We start from the raw sequence: 12,219 nt of genomic DNA, 5'->3' as shown, positions 1-12,219 counted from the left end.
ATAATCATAATTAATTACAAGTAATTTTACTTTTATGGCGACAACTCTCCCTCGTAAAAAGCTAGATTTACCTTGAATCGTAATTAGGTTAATTGAGACCCGGTTCTAGTGTTAAATTGTATCATAATGGAGATTAAAATGTTTCAATAAATGTTTTCATTATTAGTTCGACTTACTTTGTTTAAAAAAAAGGATATAATTAATCGAGAAATGCGCTATTAAAAAATAATACTATTTAAGTGGAACGATTAAATTTAATATCATTACATTTCGCGTATTTTTTCTTACAACAGAATTTTTGATTATTCTAATTACGAAATAAATTACTCCGACATGCGTTTTGAAATAGCACTCTCCGGAATTTGAATCGGAAATTCCGGGATCCTCGTGAAAATATCGATCCATTTGGCGTGCGGCGTTCGACCAACTCCATGAATAAATTTACATCCATCGAACCGGGAAGTCTCTACTTTTCTAATTGCAATCTCGCTTATTTGCTCGACACGTTGCGCTTCTATCGTATAGGGACACAGAAGCGGAAAGCGTGTATGCATGCTCGCTAATATTTTAATAGTCATGACGGTAGCGCCAGGCTGCTGCCATTGTCGATGACGAGGAGGGATTTTATCGACGTGTTGACTTTACCGCCATTTCGCCAGGCTGCCGACTACCGGGTCAATCGCACCGTGAAAATCGGATATGACGTTTGCTCTGCCTGCTATCGCGAGTGTTCTCGGCAGCCAATCAGGGTCATATTACGCGAAAGTTCGTACGCGAAATCACGGTACCCAACGGAGCGCAGACCACACTCGTACTTGCTCCTTCTCACAATTTTATGAAGTAGAACGATAAGGGAACTCCTCCCACTGTTCCACTTATACAGCATCACTTTTAATATCGCATTTTTTCATCAATTTGAAGTCAGTCTTCTTTTAATGAAAGGCAAATTAAGTTCAACATTTATCGCAACTTCACTTTTTTTATTATTATAGATATATAATTAAATAAATGAACCTTAAATTGAAATTCAACTGATATTTACTTTAAATTAATTGAAAAGTTCTATCGTATGGAAACTTAATTTATCGAAACTCTATTACTTTTAATTATTATTCGAACTGTTAGCTAATTAAAGCATCAATCATAAAAATAACGCAATCATTAAAAATATATATACAATATTTTTCTTTATAATACAAATTATTTTTAAAAAACGTTGAATTGTTTGCTTTATAATTTACTTTAAATAATAATTTTTTTTTCTGAACTTTTGCTTGTTTTATATGTAAAAATATCTTAATTTATCTTAGCGATTCGATTTTTCTTAAATAAATCTTTTATAAAAATATACCCCTCAGAAAATAATTATAGTACAGAAATACTCGTATATACAAATCGATTTTCAATAATTTCAAGTGATTTTTAGCATTCGAACTTTAGCACTAGAACTTGTAATGGTTTTTCGAAACATCGCGTGTCTTTGACGATCTGGCCGTAGCCCGCAGAGCGTGAAGTATTAAAGCCAGTGGAAAACTACCAAGTTAGATCCGACAAATGCTAATACTTCTCCGCGCGAAATCCGCCGTTTAATCCCGGAAATCCTCCGCGACGAGAACGCGCTGAGGTATCTTTCCGATTTTCCGGTGGCGCGGCTCCTTTAAATTTTTCCGCACACAATGGTCTCTTACGGGAGTCAATAAATTTGCTTTTCCATTTAACTTCGCGGCGCGCTAGACACAAGCACCGGGTTTTACAAGAGCCGCTGTAAGGAAGGAAAGAAGTACCTACGACGATTGCGAGTGAGTGTCAATAGCCAACGCGCAAATACTCGAACAAACAGCCGGTGCGGAACGAGAAAACATTTTCGGCAACAGCTCAGGAACTGCTTCTCTCTCTTTCTCTCTCCCCCCCCCTCTCTCTCTCTCTCTCTCTCTCTCTCTCTCTCTTCCTCTACCCTTCTCTCCGGATGCTGTCCTTTATGGCAAACACGATTCTCGTTCGTCAAGTATACCCGGGAGATAAGCCGGAAAATACGGTGCACCCTTAACGCACCCGCACTCGAGATACCGCAACTCGGCACGAAAAACTGATGTATTATGTATTTATTTATTTCTCCTCTGTCGTATGTGGAAAGAACTTGGGATCCGGCACACGGTAATGAATTATGCATCTGATAAGATTACAAACACTTTGAGTTACGCATACGCGAACGTGCGCAAAAAAGTTTCGTGATTAGGCAAAAAGTGCTCGAGACGTTGAATCAAGGCTCGGATAAAATTATTATCCTGTTATTGCGTGGATATAAATCGAATAATCTCGTTTATAAGTAAATTACATCTCGCGATAAAATTCATATCGTACTTCGAATCCCGATAGTAATATGAGTAAATTATATTTATACTGAGCTGTCTCGTTTTAATTTCGATATGCTAGATAAGCGTAAAAAATTCTTCTAAAAATTAATTCCTTCATGGAAAGAACAATTTTGCTAAATTATCTAAAAATTTAGATACACTGAGAAAAATATGCGCAAGCAAATGTTACATGACATTTTCTTCGACTACACAAGATTTATTATTATTATTTTCAAATGCTTTTTTTATTATAATGTTATAATTTAATTGTAACTGTATTTAAAGATTATTTTAAAAAAGGTTTGAGGTTAATAATAATATAAATAAATAATAAAAACAGAAAAAGAAATTACAAATAATGAAGTTTTGTGTAAATGTCCGGATAGATACATGTGCGGTTACTGGGACATTTATCTTATTGGTTTAAAAAAAAATTTGACTGATGTAATGAAGAAAAATCGAGGGAAATATCTATTTCTGTGAAATATATCTTATTGATTCTAAAAAACAAAAATAGATGGTTTAATTTCTGAGAATAAAATTTTATTTTGCTGTATTTAAATGAAGACATATTTCAGTGAAACAAATATTATGTTACAAATAAGTATTTAAGCACCTTTTTCTCACAATCAATGTAAAAATACAGATCTGAAAATAATTTTGTTACCTCACAGAAACAATTATGTAAGAAATTCAAGTATGGTGAACAATGCTGCAAAATTCTAGCAACTAGCTTGAGCGTCCTATACATAATTATTTTGATAGTGCAACAAAATTATTTTCTAAATTTTTAGATATTTTAACAAAACTATTCTTTCCATGTGGCTAGAAGGGAATATATATGTATTATATGTATGTATGGAATTCGCTGATAAAAAGTGAAACAATTTGTTCCTCTACGGCACAACAAAGCGGATGAAAAGGAAAAAATTTGAACAATTCTATCATCCCTTTGAAGAGATTCGGTAGATTTGTACAACGCAAGCTAACGCGAATAACGTCGTGCAACTGGTTTGTATAACAGGGAAAAAAGTAGGAGAAGAACTCGGCAAGTGAGCGGACATGTGGATGGAAGTGCGGCGGAAACTCGAAAGTAGGTCGCCCGAAAGTCGCACGGAACCCCTTCGAAGTAGATCGGCAAGGCCGATGTAGCCGGGACGATAATTAATATCAGTTTAAGCGGTAACTTGGAGGATGCAATAAGTTAATAAGCGAAGCCGCTCGCACGAAGTTTCGTACCCACGATCGAGCATCCGACTCGCCAAAGTCTGAGCGCACTGTCTTTAGCTACTTATACATCCATACATCTTACTCGTACACGTACATGTGCATATCCCGGATATCGCGACGCGGTTAGGGTTGTACCCCGCAGTGCTGTGCTCTGCGGATTAGGAAGAGATTGTTGAATTCGCTCCAAGAAGCTGCAAGAATTGAGAGAAATCGTGGAGCTCGTTCATTACTGCCTTCATTAAGGTCTCTTCTCGGAAATTTCGAAAATCGTACTCATCCAGCATGATTTCCGCTAATTATTGTAACAAACACTCGTCTAGTATATTTCCCAGAATTTCGGAATGCGTCCTCTATGGACACGTGTTTTCCGTGTGTTACCAAGTTGGTTACGGCGCTGGGCGATCCATGGAGAGTGTACGCTTGAGCGGAGCTCACGCAGCAGGAATCTCCAGTTTCGGGTTCGAAGCTACCCCGCAGGCATGCTTATCAGCCTCACGGGTTCTGCCAAACTATTGCTCGCATCCTCCGCAACCGATATCCCCCGCTTTGCCCTCCCTTCTCTTTATCTGTCCGTCTGTCTGTCGACTTATCTCGCTACTTCTCCTGCGCTCGATTAGCACCGTGGTATTGATCTCGATGCTTCCCGCAAATCTTGCTCGTCCTATTAAACTTGCGATGTTTCTCAATTCCAAAGAACAAGTATGGAAGGAACGCATTACTGTAATATCGTTTACTGCGTTAAAATAATATGATAATTTAATAATGACTTTAATTAATTCCTCATGAGAGAGTAATAATAACGCTAGGGTTTGAGAAGTAACTCTTTCGACATTTTTAAAAAGTAATTCATTACTTTTTATTGCTATGTTTTGTCTTTTATACTTTTCACAGTTTTTATTCGGCCTTATAATCAATTTTAAGTATATTGTTGTTTGTAATTTTGTTAAAGAAGGCTCAAACCCGAAAAGTTTACAAATTTTATATGATATTGTAGCTATTATAGATATATATTTATTAAATATTGACTTTGTTGATTGCGTCTCTCACGCTGACTCCTATAGCCATTATTTTATTATTTACTGTAATTCGTTACTATTATGTGTCCTTATTTAAAAAACTGATTCGTTACTGTACTCGTTACCCTTTAAAATTTTTAGAGTGGATTGTTAGTCTAAAAAGTGAACTCTAACTCTTAAGGATTGAAAATTGACTCCAATTTCGCCACTCTTTTTCAAATTGGCTTAGTTTTCACTCTCCAGAATGAGATTCAATCTATTCCAAAGAATTTAGAGAGTTCGTAACTAGTAAATCAATAACAAGTTGCTTTTTTTAATAAGTAACGCGTAATAATAACAAATCTCTTTTCGAAAGTGACTTTTCCAATCCTAGCGTCAAGAAAAATTGTATAGTTAGTCATTAACAAATTGTTTTTATAAAAAAAAGTATCAGTAAGTATAATAGTGTTACAAGTATCGCGTTACTTCAAAAGTCTGTTAAGCGAGATGTTTGCAACTTCAGCGCAAATTAGGGAATTAGAACACCGAGGTTATTGGATTCTTTAAAAACCTTAACCTGTCTCAAAACTGAGCAAGGGCACGGTCACAATAGATCTTTTTAGATCGCAGTGACGAGCTGGCTCTCTAATCTGAATCAGTGGATAATTACTTGGCATACTGCCAATTTTATATATTGGATAACCAGTGATATTCAACTAAAAAAGAAAGAAAGTTTGAGCATTAAAATACTAACATTTGCACGTTAATTTCAATTCTAATAAAATCGTATTCATTGAATTTATGTATTAACAAGGTTAATTAGATCATATAATCAAAGTTAGCTAAGTTAAGAATTTCATCAGTGATTATCCACTGATTCAGATTTAGAAATACATTTGCAAAACAATTTCTATTTATTTTTAGATAAAAGATCGTACTATTTTACTTATTTATTTACTACTGTAATTATTTACTGTGTATAATTAACAATTTTACCATGAATTCGAACAATTTCTGATTATATCTTTTCAAGATAATATAAGATTGTTACATTTCCGAGGTGTCGCCAAAAATTTCCAAAAATTTCAGAATTATCTTTTATAGAATCGCGTGCTCGCGAATTTTACAAAATAATCGAAACTAAAAACCGAGCCACTTATTTGGAATGCGCAAAAATAACGGATGATAACGAGCTCGCGTTAGAAAAGCAGAACTAAGCAGGGCTTGGCATAGATGGATATGTAAAGGTGCAAACTGCAAGGTGAGAACAATCACAAAGCTTGTCGGACGTACCGTCAGTTCCGACATGTCGCTAATAGGTAAACACACGTGCATAAACATACCCTTATCCATGGAAGATGTATGTGCCTATATGCTCGAACTGGTCCAGAGAAACCGAAATTACATCGACGGAACGCCGAACTTCCGCCAAACTTTCGCAGAAACCTCGGATTAAAGTCCAATAATCGGATATTTTACGTACTATATACACAGGAAGATTGAAGAATAAAGACAAACAAAAAGTTTGAACAACGCAAAAATGTCTGAAAAACATTCTGATATTTTAATTCCAATTATATTATGAAGTTACGAGCGTAACAAGCGTAACAAGCCATTCGTTAAAACTTGCAAATATTGTATAGCGACTCTCTCTTTTTGTCGCGTTATTTGTCGTCATGCTATGATTTTTTAATTTCATTTCTTTACAGAAAAAATAAAGCGCGCATACCCATTGGTATCTGCTACAAGGAACGCTTCCAAAAATATGAAACGTTACACAAATATTTATTTTATGTATTTTATTCCTTTTATAAAAGTAATAAACACCGAATTTGCATTCGATGAATAATCTTTTTGAGCTTGATGGTAATAATAATTTTTAATATTTTATATGCAAAGTTTAATATTTTCTACACTAATTTGATCATTTCAAGATTATTCACTTACCATTATCTCAGGTTGTGACATCAGAAGCGAGAAAGAAAATAAAAATTCTTGCAAAAATTATATTTAAACAGAAATATTTTTCAATAAAAGCATTTTTTTCAATAGCATTTGCACTCGATAGACTAGACTTATAAAATATACCGAAAATTATGTTCTTGTTTCGGAGAAAAATTAGATCATATTTATTTATTTCTGTACAGAGTGGCACACGAAATATTGTATCATTTAATTATTTCGTTACAACTCTACTTGTTTAGTATCGGTTTTTTTTAACTGTAAGCAAATTCTGTATTTCGTGGAAATTCTGTTAGGTATGTCATCACAAGTCGAAATTGGGCAGAGATAAAATTGATAAAAGTTCACACCGGTTATGAAACGGATAACGAATTGACTTAAAATATTGAACATAAAGTGAAAGTTATATTGTTTTTCACGAAAACAGAGAGTGCGACAGAGACTCAGAGACATTTCCTTCTGCGTCATCCTGTCCAGGGATATTATCTGAAATTTTGTGTCAAAAAGCAGCTAATTAAACACGAGAGGTTGTGAAATAAAATAGCAGTCATATTGAATGTTATTATCCATTTGAGATAATTTTCCAGGCTTTAATAATTAATTTTATGCCAGTTCTCCACTCTGCATTTCGTAAATTAATGTGAACTACACCTTCACCTCGTGAATTCATTTCCAAGTATATGATTATTTATTAATTAACAAAACAAAAAAGAGTTTTTGATATATTTTACATGTCAGTTTTATTGATTATAATATTGATTAAGTATCATTTTATTGAAATGTTTCCAAATTTTATTATGTATTTTCTCGCTTTTGATGTCATAATCTGAGATATATATATATATATATATATATATATATATATATATATGTATATCAGATTATGACATCAAAAGCGATATATATATATATATATATATATATATATATAGAGAGAGAGAGAGAGAGAGAGAGAGAGAGAGAGAGAGAGAGAGAGAGAGAGAGAGAGAGAGAGAGAGAGTAGTGAATAGCAATTTTAAATTTAAATTCTCATATGCTTTTAGAGATGAAAATAAAAGAAAAATTATATATCGAAATTGGTGAATGAAAATTCTAACGAATAATTTTAATTTGCACGTATTCATAAAAGTTTGTAATTTAGATATTTAGATTTAATTATAAAGGATTAAGAATTTATTTGCATTTTTGTAAAAATGATTTCGTTGGAATGTATAATATTTAATCTCTATTCAAAAATTAATTTAATTTAATAATTTCGACTGGTAAAGAGCACATTGCGAATTTTTTTTATTATCACAAATTATCTCGACTCATCTGAAATTTAATAGAATATTTGGCATGTTGCAGTCATACACGTAACATTAGTAGATCAAACAGAATATTTATTTCCGGTAATATGAATTTTGGTTCTCAACCTACGTTATCCTCTTCATTGATAATTTATTAAATTCTAATTATAGATTCTTTTCTTCAGGTCTTTTTATAAGCAAGAACTTAATCCCTCTCTTCATGTTAGCTTCTTCTCGACCTTATCTCGGTCCAACTTCGCTTTATTTCGATCATTTTTTCTGTTCGAAAGCATCCATTATCTCTAGTTCTGCTAGTGACTTCGCATTAATGGTTCGACATGTAAAATACGTTCTTACTAAAGTAGCATTAAGATGATTGATAAAATAATTTGCAATTTACTAAAATCCTGACATTGAAAAAAATTATAAATATCTGTTTTATAATAAGGACTAACAGAAGAAGAAATTTATTTACTTTAACCTACCAAAGCCAAAAAGGGTTTTATTTACACTCGGTTTAACCCAAAGATTAACTTTAATCTTGGTTTAACTTTCTCTATTTATCTTTCTCTAATTTTTACAATTAGATAAAGGTAAAGAGTGAATTGAACTGAGATTAAAGTTAATCTTACATTGACGAGGAACTGGGTCTTTACCACACGTATCCCATCCATGTTATACTTCTTGGCTAATTGAAAATCTGATATATTAAAGTGTTACTATTACTTAAACCTATCTATCTTTCTTATATCACAACCAAGGAATGGAAAAACATCGTTACTTTTATCGTTACTTTGTTATAATAACGATTGGTAATAACGTTGTGAATTTTTTATAACCGTAACGATAACATCAGGGTTGAAAAAGTCAGTCATTCGTTACTGAAAAAAGTAACTCTGCCAATCTTAGTGTTTAGTTAGTTACTATCACCATAAAAAATTGCAATGTTATTACCAGGGGTGGGCAAAATACTCAAAAAATTGTATTTAAATACAAAATACAAAATACTGTCAAAAAAGTATTCAAATACGAAAATACAAAATACTCTCAATAAAATAAAAATGTATTTAAACATACATATTATACATATTTTAAATACATATTTTAAATACATATTGCATTTCAAATATTGCCCACTCTTGGCTGAAACACAACGCTAGAGGTGCATTCCGTTTCACGCACGATCATTTATCCTTGTTGTTCAAATATGAACAAGGATAAATGATGCATTATGCACATTATGCGTGATATGGAACGCACTTTAAATTCAGTTAACAATGGTGCGATTTTAACTTTCATTAAAAAACTTTCGTAAAAGAATTTTTACATAATTTAAATGTATTTAATATTTAAAATACAAAATACTAAAAAAAAAGTATTTAATGCAAAATACAAAAATACTCTCAAAAAAGTATTCAAATACGAAATACAAAATACAAAAATGTATTTACATACATATTTTAAATACATGTATTTCAAATACTGCTCCTGGTTATTACCAAATCGTTATTATAAAAAGTAACAACAAAAGTAATTTTTTTCTATCCCTGAATTTCACAATCTTTTTTATTCTACTATCTTTACGATAATCTACTTAATATTACAAATGTTACTATAGGGACTGATTTTATGTAATTCTACAAAAGACTCACTTTCCATGGAATGACTCACGCGTTCGTCAGAAGATTAACGTACCGTCGATATTCCGTCGATTGTTCCACATTCGTGCGTTCCACAGACGCTGTCAGTCCTATGTAGATGTCCATCGATGATTGACTCATGTGTCATCGCCATGGCCATAGTAACGGTGGAGGCATCAGGCCTTTACAACGTTCGATGCGTGGCACATGACGGGACGCGGAAAGGTAACAAGGATTTAATCGAGTCGGGGATGTGTATTAACGTGTGTATGTTTGTGTGTAGGTGCGTTCGCGTAATACCTTGTGGCGAAGAGACTAAAACCGGAAACCCGCAATTAGTTACCTCAATTTCCGTTTCGTTTAATTGTACCGCTACAACGGACGCGGCCGATATATGTATGAACGATGCGAACGCAAAGGAAGACATTGCCGAATGAATTCTGAATTACTGCTAAATTACGTGTGGGATATCACTGTAATACAGATCGTACTGGATGTTTGAAACGGAAAATAATTTTCATAAACAGTATACTGAGAGAAAAATGTTTGATGTAATTATAATTACATATTACTATAATTATGATTATGGAGAAAAATTATATTGGTATTTGTAATTACATATTATTATGATTATTATCTACTGCTATAATATTAACCAGCAATAATAATCATATGTATAGTTCTAGCAACAAATGTATATAATTGGCAACTTGAAATAATAATATAATTATAATTATTATAATCATAAAAACAGTTGAAATACTATAAAATTATTCAAATGATTATTATAAAATTATAGTAATTTGAATTATTTTTGTGGCAATTTCAACAATTGTTATGATTATAATAATTATAATTATCATTTTAGATTGCCAATTATATATGTATGTTGCTAAAACTATACATATAGTCATTATTACTAATATTATAGCAATAATAATAAATTATAATAATATGTAATTATAGTTACAAATATCAAACATTTTTCTCTCAGTTCATTATTCATCTCTATATGGCATTTGCTGGATATAGATTTGAAAATAATTTTGTTGGATCCAAAATAATATCGGAAATTAAAAAAACACTGCAAAAGATTTTAATATTCTATATATTCACTGATTTGAATTTCTAACAAGATTATTTTGATGGTCCAACAAAATTATTTTTAGATCTATATCCAATAAAATTTTAGATCTTTCAACAAAATTTTTCCATGTAGATATAGAAAATAAAAATACGAATGAATATTGTAAATAACAAGTACATTAAGTCATTTTTAAATCTAAAAAAAAAAATGTAAAGTAAACTTATTTAATTACATTTAAAAATCTAATTAAGTTAAAAATCTCCGTGAACATGTTTCAGCCAAATCAGCCCGCTCAGTTATTAAAATTAATGCGTTAATTAGTTATTTAAATTATTAAAATTAATTGTTCATGGATGATATCGATGCATGGTTCTTCTTTTATTATTATTTTTGAGAGCATATTAAAATTTGAATCTCTTGTGATATATTCAAGATACTATTATATCGCGAGAAAATGAAAAGGTGTTCCAATAATATTTCCCGATTGGTCAATTAATTGATGCGCGGCGGAGCAGAAGCAGTATCGACCGTTTGGAATCAGGTGATGATCAGGACTCGCCTTCGAAAACGAACGGCACCTCCATTAAAATCGAGCGAGGGAAGGACGACAAAACCTCCTTCGCACAATGGTCCCCGTGGTAAGCTCTATATAGAGAATCCGTTGGAGTTCGAAGGAGGACTCGTCTCCTCAGGAAGTCAGGAGAGACGGGAAAGCGATAACAAACCGTCCGTTCAATGGTGGCGGCTGGGACAAGACTCTGAGAACGCCATAGTCGAAATGGAGGATATCTCGAGAGCCGATGTGCAATGGAGTCCACGCCGCGTTCATACCCGGCCGCAGCAGTCGGCTCGACGTATACGTGGTGGAACGCGAGAACTCAATACGCTCGAACGTAATTTTCAAGTCGATTCCATCAGCGAAACTTTCATCGAAGGCTATCATTTATCGGAGCCTGCGCACACAATTTGACATTTCTTCGGTTAAGTCTGATTGTGAGATGAAATCTCCGTTAGGCCAAGACGAAATTGACTGAAAAGTGAGATCTTATTATATAATATCTCTGTCACTTGAAACCCCAATCGAATGAAATCCTTTGAGCCTTAATGTCATTCTTAATACTAAATCGTTTTTTTTTTTTTATTAGACTAATGAATCTATTGGTATCTCTATTGATATCGGAGAGAGAATCGATTGTAAACTTTATCGAGGGTCGTGTATGCACAATTTCCACGTTTAACGTGATACACCCTGTACAATCAGCTGTACTCTGGCATTTGTACTCGGCAAAAGAAGATTCGGTCGGGAACAAATACCGTTTAATGCTTTCAAGCGCACTAGTCTCGGAGCTTTGACTTTTAGATACGCGAGAGCACAAGTGGGATTAAATCTCTGTCGATAATCGGAGCCTGTAATAGTGGAAAATGCAGAGAGCCGTGTATTTCTATCAGAGTGCATGTTTCATATTGTTTAAAAGTGATAAAAAGATTTTTATTATTAATTATGAATATAATATTATGTTTATTAAATTTCTAATATAAACTAAATGCCTAATTAAAATATATCAAGCAGGAAACACCTGGAAAAAAGAAATTGAAGTGTCTGTTAAACGTTTCTATTACGATGTCTATTAGAGATTTGTTTGGCTTCCTCTGATAAATAAA

The 12,219-nt window shown here is 32.9% G+C and overlaps 1 protein-coding gene across 2 annotated transcripts in view; it reads left to right on the top strand.

Moving 5' to 3' along the window:
• Positions 1-12,219, top strand: part of LOC147907791 (uncharacterized) — a 117,262-nt gene that overhangs the window by 98,770 nt on the left and 6,273 nt on the right. The window lies entirely within an intron of this gene.

This window comes from Acromyrmex echinatior, chromosome 12 (genome assembly GCF_024713525.1).
Source record: "Acromyrmex echinatior isolate Ae372 chromosome 12, ASM2471352v2, whole genome shotgun sequence".
In the NCBI taxonomy this organism is placed as follows: Eukaryota; Metazoa; Arthropoda; class Insecta; order Hymenoptera; family Formicidae; genus Acromyrmex; species Acromyrmex echinatior.
This window is presented reverse-complemented; position numbering and strand designations above follow the sequence as displayed.